This window comes from Engystomops pustulosus, chromosome 2, assembly GCF_040894005.1.
Source record: "Engystomops pustulosus chromosome 2, aEngPut4.maternal, whole genome shotgun sequence".
Lineage (NCBI taxonomy): Eukaryota > Metazoa > Chordata > Amphibia > Anura > Leptodactylidae > Engystomops > Engystomops pustulosus.
The window spans coordinates 76,115,087-76,134,832 of NC_092412.1; positions in this window are offsets into that span (position 1 = coordinate 76,115,087).

A 19,746-nucleotide genomic window follows, 5' to 3' on the forward strand; every position below is an offset into this window, starting at 1 on the left:
TACCCTGCATTTGGCTGGTTAGAAAGTGTTTTCTCTTCATTGCTGGAAGTGTAAGCAGCTTTGAAAATGTTATTACAACTGCTTACATTTCCAACAATGAATAGAAATGCTTTCAAACCAAACCCATGGTAACATGTAAAACACATGCATTTATGCAATGCTTTGAAAAATGTATCCCAAACGCCATGTGTGACCGCACCATCATGTATTGTAATTTCCCTGGGGTGTGGCTAGAGTTCTTAAAAATGCAGGCCACAGCTTTAAAGGAAACCTACCACTTGTAGTGGCAGGTTTCTGATGGAAATACCGGGCACCAGCTCAGGGTGAGCTGGTGCCGGAGCTTATTTTCGTTAGTGTTTTAAACCGCGGTATCGCGGTTTAAAACACTTTTTAAACTTTATAGCCGGCTACATAGGAAGTGAATGAGAGCCGCACGCATGGTAAGCGCCGAGCGCGTACCTGCCTGCGCCGGCTATAAAGTTTAAAAAGTGTTTTAAACTGCGATACCGCGGTTTAAAACACTAACGAAAATAGGCTCCGGCACCAGCTCACCCTGAGCTGGTGCCCGGTATTTCCATCAGAAACCTGCCACTACAAGTGGTAGGTTTCCTTTAAATCAATAATTACTGCAGTGTCCACTCCTAAAAGTTGCTACTAAATAACTATAACATGCAAAAAGACATGATCATACATAAGTTGTAAAAAAGACCTTCCAAATTTCTCCATTATAGAACAAAAAATAAAACATATGTCTCCCAAGGAGTCTCACTGGTGAGGGCAGGGACAGTCCCTTACCAAGCGTACCTTACCACTATTTAGAAGTTCTTAGGCCGGGTTCACATAAAGTTTTATTTATATGCTTAACGGATATGTCGGAAAAGTTCCCGATGTATACAATGTGTACACATTGACATGTAATGGTAGACTGAGGCATAGTTTTTACCTCTGTCTGACGACTTTACGTGGATCCACAGAAAAAGGCAGGATGGAGAGACACAGCAAGCTACTTTGCGCATACGTCGCTCAGAGAAGGCAATAGAGGCCTGTGGGGAGTTGATGCAGCATAATGTATCCCTCCTCAGGGTGTGCTGCGCGCATGTGTAGTTCAGCAGGATGGGAGGACCCGGTGATGTCACTGTCCATATAAGGTCAGTGAGATCACTAGGTAAACCCCCAGTACACTCCTCCCCCTGCATTCAGGGCGGAGGACGAGTCCATAGGAAGGTATCCTACCATATAAGCATACACTGGTATAAATATGTGCAATATGTTGTAATCCACCTGACGTGTCCTTACAACGTATGGTAAGTAACGTGATGTGAACCCAGTCTTACTACAGCAGTACTATGTTCAGTTGTTTGGGACCATAAAAGCAGCAAATCTATAAACCCCTAAACATTAACAGCTACGGCTAAGGAGAATGGAATATGATGAGAACTGCCTCTGATTAATTACTTGGAGGAAACATGAAGGTTTCCTCTTCAGAACAGTCAGCACGTATTAATTAATAATAGTCTCTATATTCACATGCGCTTCAGTCTGGCGCTATTGGCAGTTCACAAAATATTTTTAATTATTTAATCCATAAATGAGACAAGATAAGTTAATTAAATGCTCAGTAAACAATCTGGTATTTTACAAATTAGAATTCTTGTACATAACCTTTTCTTTGCCATCCATATGGAGATAAGTTTTTCTGCCTAACAGCTACGTTGGTGTGCATATGACTGTATGATATGTTACATCTGTGCCTCTCAAAATAATTTCATTCTGACCCAAAAATCACTTAAGTTCAGATATTCATAGTTAAATGTGTTGTTACATTTGCTCAAGTTCTGTGTGGCATGCTGACAATAACTAAAAGCATTTTTTTAATATTCAAGGTGCTTAACCTTAAATGTAAACTCCTGGTGAGTGGCGGCAGATGCCCTGAGCTCTTGATGGGACAATTAAACATGTATTTTATTTATTTTTTAAATAAAACTAGTTATAATGAATATAATAACCCTGATATCCATATCAAAGTGACTAGACTAACTAATTGTTTCAAACTTGTAAAAGACATTTCATCCAAAGGGAGTTATTTCTTTTTTAAAATGTGTAACAAGTGACAAGTACATGCCCTAATCTATAATAAACAAACAATACATTTGGTGCATGTCTGCAATTGCGTAACTTATGCAAAATGTTTAATTCCAAAAATGGTGCATAAATGGTGCAAATATGGACATACAACTATTTTCAATGCAAAACACACATGTAAAACCTGTCAGAGTTGGGATTTATCACAACCTTACCCCAAAATGGCACCAGTGAAAAGACCAAAACCTCTAAAAACCTAAACCACCAATTATTCACAAATAAGTTGATTTTATTTAAAAAAACAAACAAATATATTTATACTTTATAAATAATGGGGCACATTTACTTATCCGTCCCTGTGCGTTCCCCGAGGTGCGTTGTCCGACGAGAATGCACATCCGCCGCGATTCACTTACATTGTGCGCCCGATATCCTGCATGTGTCACTCCCCGCTCAGGTCCGCCAGAGTTCACCATCTTCTACCCGGTGTATGTAAGTGCATGGCTTGCAACACAATTTAAATGTTAAATCCCGCACTTTACAATGAATAGTTGTTACAAGAAATGTAGGACAGTCCGAAAAATAAGAGAGGAAAGTTTTTTAAATACTAAACTGCGACAAATGCAAAAAATATATTTTTCTTTTCTGCATTGTTTTTTGGTAGGAGTCTGCAGTAGTTTTAGTGTAACATCCTCTTTATCCCGGTAGATCGGGTGGTAGGTGGATCAATGGGACGTGAGGATAGCCCTTTTAAGTGCTAATCCTCACGTCCCCGCAATTTTTTGGTAACTTTTATCAATCATTTATGCTAATTTTATTATGCGGCTACTGGGGCGTGGAGTAGCCCCATCTGAGGTTACACGAGGCGGCTACTCCACGCCCCAGTAGCCTATTTTCTCCTCCTACTCACCATCTTCGGCGCGCAGCTGCTCGTAGCTGTGCGCCCTCGTCCGACGATCCGGCAGTCTGCGCGTGCGCAGAACAGCAGGCCCGCGCCTGCGCGGTCACTGCTCCGAAGCCGGGGCTGCACAGGCGCGGGCCTGCTGTTCTGTGCATGCACAGACTGCAGGATCGTCGGACGAGGGCGCGCAGCTACAAGCAGCTACGCGCCGAAGATGGTGAGTAGTAGGAGAAAATAGGCTACCGGGGCGTGGAGTAGCCGCCTCATGTAACCTCAGATGCGGCTACTCCACGCCCCAGTAGCCGCATAATAAAATTAGCATAAACGATTGATAAAAGTTACCAAAAAATTGCGGGGACGTGAGGATTAGCCCTTAAAAGGGCTATCCTCAAGTCCCATTGATCCACCTACCACCCGATCTACCTTTATAGGTAGATTTGTGGTGGTAGGTTCCCTTTAACTTAAGTTTCTCATCCGTTGCGTTTTGTCTCAGTTTTTCTTCCGTTTTGATCCATCCTCTTTGTCTCTGTGTCCGCAGAAAAAACTGAAGGTTTAACATTGCATTGAAAACATCACACCTGATTTTTCAGCCTCAGCAGTGAAAAAAAGGGCTGTTTCATAATTTTTTGTGCCGACCTATTGACTTCTATTGCCTTCCATGATTTGCATCAGTGAAAAAATAGGACATGTTTCATAATTTTTTTCCACGGACAACAGTGAAAATACAAGTGAATGTGAAAAAAAAAAATCAATGGCTTTGTGAGGCATTAGTGGAAATCACTGACGAGAAAAACAACGCCAATGTGAAAGAGCCCTTAGATGTAGATTATTGCTCGTTTGTTTGAGCATGACAACAGATCAAGGAAAAGAACATTGCCTGATATTTACATACTCTCCAACATATAGCAAAAAACGTTACCTATATTATGGAAATAACAAAGGCTTTAAAATTGAATTCATTATTCCAGGGTTTCAAACACCTGTAAACCTAAAATAACTGGGTTAGTTGATTGCAAATTTGCTGATGAGAAGAGACAAAATATAAAATATAGAAGATTTTCCTTCTAGTTAATAAGCACCCTTGTACAGTTTTAAACTGTTAGCTTTGTCTTAGTCATTAGGTTCACAGCTGATCTATGTCTTATAATGATCCTATATGCATTTGGAGCACATGGATGAGTGTCTATAGCATCCCACAGACTGGGATTACAAGGCCTGCTGAGCTCAGCAATCTGTACAATGTACCAGCTGGAAGCACACTGCCATGCATGGAGCAGCGGAATGTCCTGGTAGTGAACTGTAGCTCATTCCCTTTAAACTTAACAGACATCTGTATTCAACTGTTGATTATGGAGTTGACAGATGCTCTTCGAGAATTGTGCAACGCCCCACGTTACTTGGCAACTGTTTTTATGGTGCTAAAACAGATAGGAGCACATTTACCTACAGGGTCACCGGAATTCACTGAAAGTGCATTGTCCGTCAATAATGCTGCGTGGGGCTATTCACCAACATCGATCGTGCGGCTGAAATCGTGAATGTGTTGCTTCCCCGCTCAGGTCCGACAGAGTTCACCATCTTTTTTGTGGTGAATCTTTAACATAGGGCGTGCGTAAAGCCCCTTCTACACTTGCGAGTGTGATGCGATGAACTTGCATCACAATCACAACGCTTGTTGCTTAGATCGCATTGCCCGAACGCTTCAAACCGGAACTGAACTCAGGATGTCAGTTTAGATCCGGTTTGCAGTATTCCGGCCGTGCGATCCAAACAGCACGCGTTGCGAGTGTGATGCGAGTTCATTGCATCACACTCGCAAGTGTAGAAGGGGCTTCAGTGTAAAGAATTGAAAACTTGGAAACCCATTTAGGGAAAATATGTCTATGAATAATATGAGAATTACATTACAAAACTGAATTATATCTTAGTTGCTAAAACTCTTATTAAGGGAAGCAATCAAAATTCATTATTAATTTACAATGTAAATGGATTGGAAATAGTGAGGAAGGAAACTGTATGCAGTGTTAATATGTTCAATTACTAAATAATTGTTAAATTATTATGTGACCAAATTGTGTTATACCTCACTCATTAAATAGTTCATTTGAAATATGCTTTAAGATGTAACATTTGGGGAAGATTTCTTTGGTAACTTGCTGTTTAGCTCTGCAGCCCAGAAATTTCAGAATAGAATTTTTGGGTATCATTTTTATTTTTAATGAGATTTTTAATATATAATATTAGAAACTCCCTATTAGAGATGAGCGAGCACTAAAATGCTCGGGTACTCGTTATTCGAGACGAACTTTTCCCGATGCTCGAGTGCTCGTTTCGAGTAACGAGCCCCATTGAAGTCAATGGGAGACTCGAGCATTTTTCAAGGGGACCAAGGCTCTGCACAGGGAAGCTTGGCCAAACACCTGGGAACCTCAGAAAAGGATGGAAACACCACGGAAATGGACAGGAAACAGCAGGGGCAGCATGCATGGATGCCTCTGAGGCTGCTTAAATGCACCATTATGCCAAAATTATGGCCAACAGCATGGCCATGACAGAGTGACAGAATGAAGCTAGATAGCATCTAAAACATCCAATAATTGACCCTGACACTATAGGGGACGGCATGCAGAGGCAGCGGCAGCAGCGGAAGGCTAGAGAGTGGCATGGCGACATACCCTAAATGGACTCAGGCTTCAAACCAATGGGTAGCAGAGAGGAACCAAAGGAGGTGAGCAAGAAGCGCTCAAATAATATTGGTACATGATAAAAGTTTGCCAGTATATTTTGTGGATTACACAGCAGGGTGGCGACAAAGTTAACATGGAAGCCATGAAAACAATCCAAAATTCTGCCTGACACAGCTCGTTTGATAAGGGGACGATGTATGGAGGCAGTGAACTAGTAGTAGATTAAAGGTGCTGCAGTTAAAACTATGTTAGTTGGTTCTTGGCATGGAGCTGGCGCTCCGCTGCCAGGCGAGCTTTCGCCAATCCAAGCCCCTGTCTCTAGGCTACTCCCCAAACAGCACTTCTAAGAACCTTTCGGATAAGATCAAGTGTAGTAGCGTTCTTATAAGTTTGGGATATGGCGGGTGAGGGGAATGTACACATCTGCGCAAGAAGCGCTGAAATAATATCCGTAAATGAAAAAAGTTTTCCAGTATATTTTGTGGCTTACACAGCAGGGTGGCGACAAAGTTAACAAGTTTGATGTGGAATGCCCTGCAATAGCTCTTGGGCGGTGTGCCTTTTATCACCTAGGCTCAGCAGTTTGAGCACCGCCTGCTGTCGCTTAGCAACGGCACTGCTGCTGTGCCTAGAGCTACCGACTGATGGCGCCATGCCCACGGATGGTAATTCGGAGGAGGAGGAGGTGGAGGAGGGGTGGGAGGATTTGGAGGTATAGTAGGCCTTTGAGACCTGGACCGAGGTAGGCCCCGCAATCCTCTGCGTCGGCAGTATATGACCAGCCCCAGGGTCAGACTCGGTCCCAGCCTGCACCAAGTTAAGTGTAGTAGCGTTCTTATAAGATTGGGATATGGCGGGTGAGGGGAATGTAAACAGATGCGCAAGAAGCGCATGATGCGCATGGAGCTGGCGCTCCGCTGCCAGGCGAGCTTTCGCCAATCCAAGCCCCTGTCTCTAGGCTACTCCCCAAACAGCACTTCTAAGAACCTTCTGTATAAGATCAAGTGTAGTAGCGTTCTTATAAGTTTAGGATATGGCGGGTGAGGGGAATGTAAACAGATGCGCAAGAAGCGCTGAAATAATATCCGTAAATGGTAAAAGTTTGCCAGTGTATTTTGTGGATAACACAGCAGGGTGGCGACAAAGTTAACAACTTTGATGTGGAATCCATGAAAACAACCCAAATTTCGGCCTGACAAACCTCGTTTGATAAAGGGACGATGTATGGAGGCAGTTATATGGACGACTTTTGGAGGTAGCAATGGAGACAACGTGTGGAGGCTGCTATGGAGACAATTCAATTTGGATAGTGCCTGTATGTGGCAGTCCAAAAAATTTTTCAAACCAGAGGAGCAGGTAGGTGGCCCTCCAGAAAAATGGAATAGATTGAGTGCCTGTATGTGGCAGTCCAAAAAAGTTTTTAAACCAGAGGAGCAGGTAGGTGGCCCTCCAGAAAAATGGAATAGATTGAGTGCCTGTATGTGGCAGTCCCAAAAAATTGTTTAAAACAGAGGACCGGAAAGGTGGCCCTCCAGAAAAATTGAATAGATTGAGTGCCTGTATGTGGCACTCCCAAAAATTGTTTAAAACAGAGGACCGTGTCGGTGGCCCTCCAGAAAAATTAAATGCATAAAGTACTATACCTAGAGCCAGTGGGCCCTGTCAAAAAACAGCCAGTTTCCTCTGCTTTACTGTAGAAAGAGGAGGAGAAGGAGGAAAATGAGGAGGAGGAGGAGTGGATAAATTATTCAGGTTGAGCTTCCTTCACCTGCTGGAGATTTGAAATTAGGAGAAATCCATGCTTTATTCATCTTGATAAGCGTCAGCCTGTCAGCACTGTCAGTCGACAGGCGTGTACGCTTATCGGTGATGATGCCACCAGCTGCACTGAAAACCCGCTCTGACAAGACGCTAGCGGCAGGGCAGGCAAGAACCTCCAAGGCGTAGAGCGCCAGTTCGTGCCACATGTCCAGCTTTGAAACCCAGTAGTTGTAGGGAGCTGTGTGATCATTTAGGACGATGGTATGGTCAGCTACGTACTCCCTCACCATCTTTCTGTAAAGATCAGCCCTACTCTGCCGAGACTGGGGACAGGTGACAGTGTCTTGCTGGGGTGACATAAAGCTGGCAAAAGCCTTGTAAAGCGTACCCTTGCCAGTGCTGGACAAGCTGCCTGCTCGCCTACTCTCCTTCACTACTTGTCCCGCAGAACTACGCACTCTGCCGCTAGCGCTGTCAGAAGGGAAATACTGTTTCAGCTTGTGCACCAGGGCCTGCTGGTATTCATGCATTCTCACACTCCTTTCCTCTCCAGGGATGAGAGTGGAAAGATTTTGCTTGTACCGTGGATCCAGGAGAGTGAACACCCAGTAATCGGTGCTGGAATAAATTCTTTGAACGCGAGGGTCACGGGATAGGCAGCCTAGCATGAAATCTGCCATATGCGCCAGAGTACCAACGCGTAAGAATTCACTCCCCTCACTGGCCTGACTGTCCATTTCCTCCTCCTCCAACTCCTCCAACTCCTCTTCTTCTGCCCATACACGCTCAACAGTGTAGGACTCAACAATGGTCCCCTCTTGTGTCTCGCCAACATTCTCCTCCTCTTCCTCCTCATCCTCCTCCACCTCCACCTCCTCCGATATGCGCTGAGAAACAGACCTAAGGGTGCTTTGGCTATCAACAAGGGAATCTTCTTCCCCTGTCTCTTGTGAGGAGCGCAAAGCTTCCGACTTCATGCTGACCAGAGAGTTTTTCAACAGGCCAAGCAGCGGGATGGTGAGGCTGATGATGGCGGCATCGCCACTGACCATCTGTGTTGACTCCTCAAAGTTACTCAGCACCTGACAGATATCAGACATCCACGTCCACTCCTCATTGTAGACTTGAGGAAGCTGACTGACCTGACTACCAGTTCTGGTGGAAGTTGACATCTGGCAGTCTACAATCGCTCGGCGCTGCTGGTAAACTCTGGATAACATGGTCAGTGTTGAATTCCACCTCGTGGGCACGTCGCACAACAGTCGGTGAGCGGGCAGTTGGAGGCGGCGCTGCGCTGCCCTGAGAGTGGCAGCATCTGTGCTGGACTTCCTGAAATGCGCACAGATGCGGCGCACCTTCGTGAGCAAATCAGACAGATTGGGGTATGTCTTGAGGAAACGCTGAACTATCAGATTTAACACATGGGCCAGGCATGGCACATGTGTCAGTCTGCCGAGTTGCAGAGCCGCCACCAGGTTACGGCCGTTGTCACACACAACCATGCCTGGCTTCAGGTTCAGCGGTGCCAGCCACAGATCAGTCTGCGCCGTGATGCCCTGTAATAGTTCTTGGGCGGTGTGCCTTTTATCGCCTAGGCTCAGCAGTTTGAGCACCGCCTGCTGTCGCTTAGCGACGGCACTGCTGCTGTGCCTAGAGCTACCGACTGATGGCGCCATGCCCACGGATGGTCGTTCGGAGGAGGAGGTGGAGGAGGGGTGGGAGGAGGAGGAGGCATAGTAGGCCTCAAACACCTGGACCGAGGTAGGCCCCGCAATCCTCGGCGTCGGCAGTATATGACCAGCCGCAGGGTCACACTCGGTCCCAGCCTCCACCAAGTTAACCCAATGTGCCGTCAGAGATATATAGTGGCCCTGCCCGGCAGCACTCGTCCACGTGTCCGTGGTCAGGTGGACCTTGTCAGAAACGGCGTTGGTCAGGGCACGGATTATGTTGTCTGACACGTGCTGGTGCAGGGCTGGGACGGCACATCGGGAAAAGTAGTGGCGGCTGGGGACCGAATACCGAGGGGCGGCCGCCGCCATGAGGCTGCGAAAGGCCTCGGTCTCTACTAGCCTATAGGGCAGCATCTCCAGGCTTAGCAATCTGGAAATGTGCACATTAAGGGCTTGGGCGTGCGGGTGGGTTGCACTATATTTGCGTTTCCGCTCCAGCGTCTGGGGTATGGAGAGCTGAACGCTGGTGGATGCTGTGGAGGATCGTGGAGGTGACGATGGGGTTTTTGTGGCAGGGTCCTGGGCAGGGGGCTGACTATCAGCTGACACAGGGGAAGGAGCAGTGGTGTGCACGGCCGGAGGTGAACGCGCTTGTTGCCACTGAGTGGGGTGTTTAGCATTCATATGCCTGCGCATACTGGTGGTAGTTAAGCTAGTAGTGGTGGAACCCCTGCTGATCCTGGTTTTCAAATGTGGCACACCACAGTCCGTCGGTCATCCGGTGTTTCCTTAAAGAACCTCCAGACTTCTGAAAATCTAGCCCTCGCCGCAGGAGCCCTCGCCACGGGAGCTTCACTAGTTGACACATTTGGCGCTGATGCACCAGCTCTGGCCCTGCCTCTCCGTCTGGCCCCACCACTGCCTCTTCCAACCTGTTCTGGTCGAGGACTCTCCTCCGTCTCAGAAGCACTGTGTTCACCCGGCCTCTCAACCCAGCTTGGGTCTGTCACCTCATCATCCTCCGATCCCTCAGTCTGCTCCCCCCTCGGACTTCCTGCCCTGACAACAACTTCCCCACTGTCTGACAACCGTGTCTCCTCATCGTCGGACACCTCTTTACACACTTCTTCCACTACGTCAACAAGGTCATCATCACCCCCAGACTGCGACTGGTGGAAAACCTGGGCATCGGAAAATTGCTCATCAGCAACCGGACAAGTGGTTTGTGACTGTGGGAAGGGTCCAGAAAACAGTTCCTCAGAGTATGCCGGTTCAAATGGCAAATTTTGCTGGGAGGGGGCAGACTGGGGGGGAGGAGGCTGAGGTGCAGGAGCTGGAGGAGTGCCGATTTCGGTGACATGGGTGGACTGCGTGGAAGACTGACTGGTGGACAAATTGCTCGAAGCATTGTCGGCAATCCACGACATCACCTGTTCGCACTGTTCTGGCCTCAACAGTGCTCTACCACGAGTCCCAGTAACTTCAGACATGAACCTAGGGAGTGTAGCTCTGCGGCGTTCCCCTGCTCCCTCATAAGCAGGTGGTGTCTCACCCCGCCCAGGACCACGGCCTCTGACCCCTGCAGTAGTTGGACGCCCACGTCCCCGCCCTCGTCCTCTACCCCTAGCCCTCGGGTTAAACATTTTGAAAATGAGAGTTATAACTTGTATTTTTTTTTTAACTTATATAACGCTACTGTAGGCGTAATTAAGACGTTTGTATTCTCCTATGGCTATTTTCTAGCCAAGTATAACAGCACACTACTATGCCAGATGAGATGACGCTGAGTTATGAAAAAAATAAACGTAAAATAAAAAGAAACTGGCAGACTGTGCCTAATTGAAATACAACCCCGGGCCCTAATAAATTTTCCCACTTCGGTCTTTGCGATGGATATGTGCGTCACTAAAACACAGTGGTCGCAAGTCTGACTCCAAATTGCTCCCAATTTGATAGTAGATGCACTGCAGCAAGTACAGCCACCAGCAGATCAACCAGAAATCAAATATATATAACGCTACTGTAGGCGTAATTAAGACGTTTGTATTCTCCTATGGCTATTTTCTAGCCAAGTATTACAGCACACTACTATGCCAGATGAGATGACGCTGAGTTATGAAAAAAATAAACGTAAAATAAAAAGAAACTGGCAGACTGTGCCTAATTGAAATACAACCCCGGGCCCTAATAAATTTTCCCACTTCGGTCTTTGCGATGGATATGTGCGTCACTAAAACACAGTGGTCGCAAGTCTGACTCCAAATTGCTCCCAATTTGATAGTAGATGCACTGCAGCAAGTACAGCCACCAGCAGATCAACCAGAAATCAAATATATATAACGCTACTGTAGGCGTAATTAAGACGTTTGTATTCTCCTATGGCTATTTTCTAGCCAAGTATTACAGCACACTACTATGCCAGATGAGATGACGCTGAGTTATGAAAAAAATAAACGTAAAATAAAAAGAAACTGGCAGACTGTGCCTAATTGAAATACAACCCCGGGCCCTAATAAATTTTCCCACTTCGGTCTTTGCGATGGATATGTGCGTCACTAAAACACAGTGGTCGCAAGTCTGACTCCAAATTGCTCCCAATTTGATAGTAGATGCACTGCAGCAAGTACAGCCACCAGCAGATCAACCAGAAATCAAATATATATAACGCTACTGTAGGCGTCATTAAGACGTTTGTATTCTCCTATGGCTATTTTCTAGCCAAGTATAACAGCACACTACTATGCCAGATGAGATGACGCTGAGTTATGCAAAAAATAAACGTAAAATAAAAAGAAACTGGCAGACTGTGCCTAATTGAAATACAACCCCGGGCCCTAATAAATTTTCCCACTTCGGTCTTTGCGATGGATATGTGCGTCACTAAAACACAGTGGTCGCAAGTCTGACTCCAAATTGCTCCCAATTTGATAGTAGATGCACTGCAGCAAGTACAGCCACCAGCAGATCAACCAGAAATCAAATATATATAACGCTACTGCAGGCGTAATTAAGACGTTTGTATTCTCCTATGGCTATTTTCTAGCCAAGTATTACAGCACACTACTATGCCAGATGAGATGACGCTGAGTTATGAAAAAAATAAACGTAAAATAAAAAGAAACTGGCAGACTGTGCCTAATTGAAATACAACCCCGGGCCCTAATAAATTTTCCCACTTCGGTCTTTGCGATGGATATGTGCGTCACTAAAACACAGTGGTCGCAAGTCTGACTCCAAATTGCTCCCAATTTGATAGTAGATGCACTGCAGCAAGTACAGCCACCAGCAGATCAACCAGAAATCAAATATATATAACGCTACTGCAGGCGTAATTAAGACGTTTGTATTCTCCTATGGCTATTTTCTAGCCAAGTATTACAGCACACTACTATGCCAGATGAGATGACACTGAGTTATGAAAAAAATAAACGTAAAATAAAAAGAAACTGGCAGACTGTGCCTAATTCTACTCAAACCCCTAATAAATTTTCCCACTTTGGTGTTTGAGGTGGATATGTGTGTCACTAAGAGCTAAACACAACGGTAGCAAGTCCCCCTGCTAATTCCTCACAATATGGTACTAGCTGCAAATAAAAAAAAAAAAAAAATTATAACGTTATTGTAGCCCTAAGAAGGGCTGTTGGGTTCTTTAAGAATCACTCCTGCCTAACAGTAAGCTAATAGAACACCCTAACGCTTTCCCTGAGCAGCAGCAGCTCTCTCCCTAGCGGCATCCAGACAGAGAATGATCCGAGCAGCGCGGGCAGCGGCTAGTCTATCCCAGGGTCACCTGATCTGGCCAGCCAACCACTGCTATCTACGTGTAAGGGTACCACGTCATGCTGGGTGGAGTGCAGAGTCTCCTGGCTTGTGATTGGCTCTGTTTCTGGCCGCCAAAAAGCAAAACGGCGGGAGCTGCCATTTTCTCGAGCGGGCGAAATACTCGTCCGAGCAACGAGCAGTTACGAGTACGCTAATGCTCGATCGAGCATCAAGCTCGGACGAGTATGTTCGCTCATCTCTACTCCCTATACATCCCCCCAAAAGTGCATCCCCTCAAATTATTAAAAACAGCTTTAGGAAGATTGTTAACTAGAGATGAGCGAGCACTAAAATGCTCGGGTACTCGTTATTCGAGACGAACTTTTCCCGATGCTCGAGTGCTCGTTTCGAATAACGAGCCCCATTGAAGTCAATGGGAGACTCGAGCATTTTTCAAGGGGACCAAGGCTCTGCACAGGGAAGCTTGGCCAAACACCTGGGAACCTCAGAAAAGGATGGAAACACCACGGAAATGGACAGGAAACAGCAGGGACAGCATGCATGGATGCCTCTGAGGCTGCTTAATCGCACCATTATGCCAAAATTATGGGCAACAGCATGGCCATGACAGAGTGACAGAATGAAGCTAGATAGCATCTAAAACATCCAATAATTGACCCTGACACTATAGGGGACGGCATGCAGAGGCAGCGGCAGCAGCGGCAGGCTAGAGAGTGGCATGGCGACATACCCTAAATGGACTCAGGCCTCAAACCAATGGGTGGCAGAGAGGAACCAAAGGAGGTGAGCAAGAAGCGCTCAAATAATATCGGTACATGATAAAAGTTTGCCAGTATATTTTGTGGATTACACAGCAGGGTGGCGACAAAGTTAACATGGAAGCCATGAAAACAACCCAAAATTCTGCCTGACACAGCTCGTTTGATAAGGGGACCATGTATGGAGGCAGTGAACTAGTAGTAGATTAAAGGTGCTGCAGTTAAAACTATGCTAGTTGGATCTTGGCATGGAGCTGGCGCTCCGCTGCCAGGCGAGCTTTCGCCAATCCAAGCCCCTGTCTCTAGGCTACTCCCCAAACAGCACTTCTAAGAACCTTTTGTATAAGATCAAGTGTAGTAGCGTTCTTATAAGTTTAGGATATGGCAGGTGAGGGGAATGTAAACAGATGCGCAAGAAGCGCTGAAATAATATTGGTAAATGATAAAAGTTTGTCAGTATATTTTGTGGATTACACAGCAGGGTGGCGACAAAGTTAAAAAGTTTGTTGTGGAAGCCATGAAAACAACCCAAAATTCTGCCAGACACAGCTCGTTTGATAAGGGTACCATGTATGCCTACAGTTCATGCCAGTCGCTGCACTGGCTGCCAGTCTCCTTTCGAATACAGTTTAAAATAATAACCCTCATCCATAAAGCTCTGTATAATGCTGCACCCCCCTACCTCCCCTCTCTTATCTCAGTCTATCGCCCAACCCGTGCTCTTAGATCCGCCAGTGTTCTTAGATTAACCTCTACCCTAGTGCGGACCTCCCACTCGCGTCTCCAAGACTTCTCTAGAGCTGCACCAATTCTATGGAATGCTCTGCCCCGGACTATCAGACTAATACCTAACCTCCAAAGTTTCAAACGTGCTCTTAAAACCCATTTCTTTAGGCAAGCCTATAACACTCATTAACTGCATGAAGTTTTAACTCTTCTACTAACCCGTCCTGTGTCGTCCTCCCATCTGTTATCCAGCAACCAACAGGCACCAGACTTCTCTGCAGTCCCATTCACCCTGGACCTGGTATAAAAGATGACGGCTGAGTGGTTCAAGCGACAGCAATTCCATTTATTATATTTTGTTCTATTCCCTAGGAAGAATGGCTTGACCATTAAATATTCTTTTACCTCGTGTTACCCCATCATCTTCATAAACCGTAAGCTCTGGCGAGCAGGGACCTCACTCCTGTTGTTCCATACAAATGTTGTGCTCTGTTACATTACATTTGTATTTGTTTCCTATGATTTGTAAAGCGCTACGGAATATGTTGGCGCTATATAAATAAAGATTATTATTATTATTATTATGGAGGCAGTGAACTAGTAGTAGATTAAAGGTGCTGCAGTTAAAACTATGTTAGTTGGATCTTGGGATGGAGCTGGCGCTCCGCTGCCAGGCGAGCTTTCGCCAATCCAAGCCCCTGTCTCTAGGCTACTCCCCAAATAGCACTTCTAAGAACCTTTTGTATAAGATCAAGTGTAGTAGCGTTCTTATAAGTTTGGGATATGGCGGGTGAGGGGAATGTAAACAGATGTGCAAGAAGCGCTGAAATAATATCGGTAAATGATAAAAGTTTGCCAGTATATTTTGTGGATTACACAGCAGGGTGGCGACAAAGTTAACAAGTTTGATGTGGAATGCCCTGTAATAGCTCTTGGGCGGTGTGCCTTTTATCGCCTAGGCTCAGCAGTTTGAGCACCGCCTGCTGTCGCTTAGCGATGGCACTGCTGCTGTGCCTAGAGCTACCGACTGATGGCGCCATGGCCACGGATGGTAATTCGGAGGAGAAGGAGGTGGAGGAGGGGTGGGAGGAGGAGGAGGTATACTAGGCCTTTGAGACCTGGACCGAGGTAGGCCCCGCAATCCTCTGCGTCGGCAGTATATGACCAGCCCCAGGGTCAGACTCAGTCCCAGCCTGCACCAAGTTAAGTGTAGTAGCGTTCTTATAAGTTTGGGATATGGCGGGTGAGGGGAATGTAACCAGATGCGCAAGAAGCGCATGATGCGCATGGAGCTGGCGCTCCGCTGCCAGGCGAGCTTTCGCCAATCCAAGCCCCTGTCTCTAGGCTACTCCCCAAACAGCACTTCTAAGAACCTTTTGTATAAGATCAAGTGTAGTAGCGTTCTTATAAGTTTAGGATATGGCGGTGAGGGGAATGTAAACAGATGCGCAAGAAGCGCTGAAATAATATTGGTAAATAATAAAAGTTTGCCAGTATATTTTGTGGATAACACAGCAGGGTGGCGACAAAGTTAACAACTTTGATGTGGAATCCATGAAAACAACCCAAATTTCTGCCTGACACACCTCGTTTGATAAGGGGACGATGTATGGAGGCAGCGATATGGACGACTTTTGGAGGTAGCAATGGAGACAACGTGTGGAGGCTGCTATGGAGACAATTTAATTTGGATAGTGCCTGTATGTGGCAGTCCAAAAAAGTTTTCAAACCAGAGGAGCAGGTAGGTGGCCCTCCAGAAAAATGAAATAGATTGAGTGCCTGTATGTGGCAGTCCAAAAAAGTTTTCAAACCAGAGGAGCAGGTAGGTGGCCCTCCAGAAAAATTACATAGATTGAGAGCCTGTATGTGGCAGTCCAAAAAAGTTTTCAAACCAGAGGAGCAGGTAGGTGGCCCTCCAGAAAAATGAAATAGATTGAGTGCCTGTATGTGGCAGTCCAAAAAAGTTTTCAAACCAGAGGAGCAGGTAGGTGGCCCTCCAGAAAAATGAAATAGATTGAGTGCCTGTATGTGGCAGTCCAAAAAAGTTTTCAAACCAGAGGAGCAGGTAGGTGGCCCTCCAGAAAAATGAAATAGATTGAGTGCCTGTATGTGGCAGTCCAAAAAAGTTTTCAAACCAGAGGAGCAGGTAGGTGGCCCTCCAGACAAATGAAATAGATTGAGTGCCTGTATGTGGCAGTCCAAAAAAGTTTTCAAACCAGAGGAGCAGGTAGGTGGCCCTCCAGAAAAATTGAATAGATTGAGTGCCTGTATGTGGCACTCCCAAAAATTGTTTAAAACAGAGGACCGGGTAGGTGGCCCTCCAGAAAAATTAAATGCATAAAGTACTATAGCTAGAGCCAGTGGGCCCTGTCAAAAAATAGCCAGTTTCCTCTGCTTTAGTGTACAAAGAGGAGGAGAATGAGGAAAATGAGGAGGAGGAGGAGTGCATAAATTATTCAGGTTGAGCTTCCTTCACCTGGTGGAGATGGGAAATTATGAGAAATCCAGGCTTTATTCATCTTAATAAGCGTCAGCCTGTCAGCGCTGTCAGTCGACAGTCGTGTACGCTTATCGGTGATGATGCCACCAGCTGCACTGAAAACCCGCTCGGACAACACGCTAGCGGCAGGGCAGGCAAGAACCTCCAAGGCGTACAGCGCCAGTTCGTGCCACATGTCCAGCTTTGAAACCCAGTAGTTGTAGGGAGCTGTGTGATCATTTAGGACGATGGTATGGTCAGCTACGTACTCCCTCACCATCTTTCTGTAAAGATCAGCCCTACTCTGCCGAGACTGGGGACAGGTGACAGTGTCTTGCTGGGGTGACATAAAGCTGGCAAAAGCCTTGTAAAGCGTGCCCTTGCCAGTGCTGGACAAGCTGCCTGCTCGCCTACTCTCCCTCGCTACTTGTCCCGCAGAACTACGCACTCTGCCGCTAGCGCTGTCAGAAGGGAAATAGTGTTCCAGCTTGTGCACCACGGCCTGCTGGTATTCATGCATTCTCACACTCCTTTCCTCTCCAGGGATGAGAGTGGAAAGATTTTGCTTAAACCGTGGGTCCAGGAGAGTGAATACCCAGTAATCGGTGCTGGAATAAATTCTTTGAACGCGAGGGTCACGGGATAGGCAGCCTAGCATGAAATCTGCCATATGCGCCAGAGTACCAACGCGTAAGAATTCACTCCCCTCACTGGCCTGACTGTCCATTTCCTCCTCCTCCAACTCCTCCAACTGCTCTTCTTCTGCCCATACACGCTGAACAGTGAAGGACTCAACAATGGTCCCCTCTTGTGTCTCGCCAACATTCTCCTCCTCTTCCTCCTCATCCTCCTCCACCTCCACCTCCTCCGATATGCGCTGAGAAACAGACCTAAGGGTGCTTTGGCTATCAACAAGGGAATCTTCTTCCCCCGTCTCTTGTGACGAGCGCAAAGCTTCCGACTTCATGCTGATCAGAGAGTTTTTCAACAGGACAAGCAGCGGGATGGTGAGGCTGATGATGGCGGCATCGCCACTGACCATCCGTGTTGACTCCTCAAAGTTACTCAGCACCTGACAGATATCAGACATCCACATCCACTCCTCATTGTAGACTTGAGGAAGCTGACTGACCTGACTACCAGTTCTGGTGGAAGTTGACATCTGGCAGTCTACAATCGCTCTGCGCTGCTGGTAAACTCTGGATAACATGGTTAATGTTGAATTCCACCTCGTGGGCACGTCGCACAACAGTCGGTGAGCGGGCAGTTGGAGGCGGCGCTGCGCTGCTCTGAGAGTGGCAGCATCTGTGCTGGACTTCCTGAAATGCGCACAGATGCGGCGCACCTTCGTGAGCAAATCAGACAGATTGGGGTATGTCTTGAGGAAACGCTGAACTATCAGATTTAACACATGGGCCAGGCATGGCACATGTGTCAGTCTGCCGAGTTGCAGAGCCGCCACCAGGTTACGGCCGTTGTCACACACAACCATGCCTGGCTTCAGGTTCAGCGGTGCCAGCCACAGATCAGTCTGCGCCGTGATGCCCTGTAATAGCTCTTGGGCGGTGTGCCTTTTATCGCCTAGGCTCAGCAGTTTGAGCACCGCCTGCTGTCGCTTAGCGACGGCACTGCTGCTGTGCCTAGAGCTAGCGAATGATGGCGCCATGCCCACGGATGGTAGTTCGGAGGAGGAGGTGGAGGAGGGGTGGGAGGAGGAGGAGGCATAGTAGGCCTGAAAGACCTGGACCGAGGTAGGCCCCGCAATCCTCGGCGTCGGCAGTATATGACCAGCCGCAGGGTCAGACTCGGTCCCAGCCTCCACCAAGTTAACCCAATGTGCCGTCAGCGATATATAGTGGCCCTGCCCGGCAGCACTCGTCCACGTGTCCGTGGTCAGGTGGACCTTGTCAGAAACGGCGTTGGTCAGGGCACGGATGATGTTGTCTGACACGTGCTGGTGCAGGGCTGGGAGGGCACATCGGGAAAAGTAGTGGCGGCTGGGGACCGAATACCGAGGGGCGGCCGCCGCCATGAGGTTGCGAAAGGCCTCGGTCTCTACTAGCCTATAGGGCAGCATCTCCAGGCTAAGCAATCTGGAGATGTGGACATTAAGGGCTTGGGCGTGCGGGTGGGTTGCACTATATTTCCGTTTCCGCTCCAGCGTCTGGGGTATGGAGAGCTGATTGCTGGTGGATGCTGTGGAGGATCGTGGAGGCGACAATGGGGTTTTTGTGCCAGGGTCCTGGGCAGGGGGCTGACTATCAGCTGAAACAGGGGAAGGAGCAGTGGTGTGCACGGCCGGAGGTGAACGGGCTTGGTGCCACTGAGTGAGGTGTTTAGCATTCATATGCCTGCGCATACTGGTGGTAGTTAAGCTAGTAGTGGTGGAACCCCTGCTGATCCTGGTTTGGCAAAGGTTGCACACCACAGTCCGTCGGTCATCCGGTGTTTCCTTAAAGAACCTCCAGACTTCTGAAAATCTAGCCCTCGCTGCGGGAGCCCTCGCCACGGGAGCTTCACTACGTGACACATTTGGCGCTGATGCACCTGCTCTGGCCCTGCCTCTCCGTCTGGCCCCACCACTGCCTCTTCCAACCTGTTCTGGTCGAGGACTCTCCTCCATCTCAGAAGCACTGTGTTCACCCGGCCTCTCAACCCAGCTTGGGTCTGTCACCTCATCATCCTCCGATCCCTCAGTCTGCTCGGGGGGGGGAGGAGGCTGAGGTGCAGGAGCTGGAGGAGTGCCGATTTCGGTGACATGGGTGGACTGTGTGGAAGACTGACTGGTGGACAAATTGCTCGAAGCATTGTCGGCAATCCAAGACATCACCTGTTCGCACTGTTCTGGCCTCAACAGTGCTCTACCACGAGTCCCAGTAACTTCAGACATGAACCT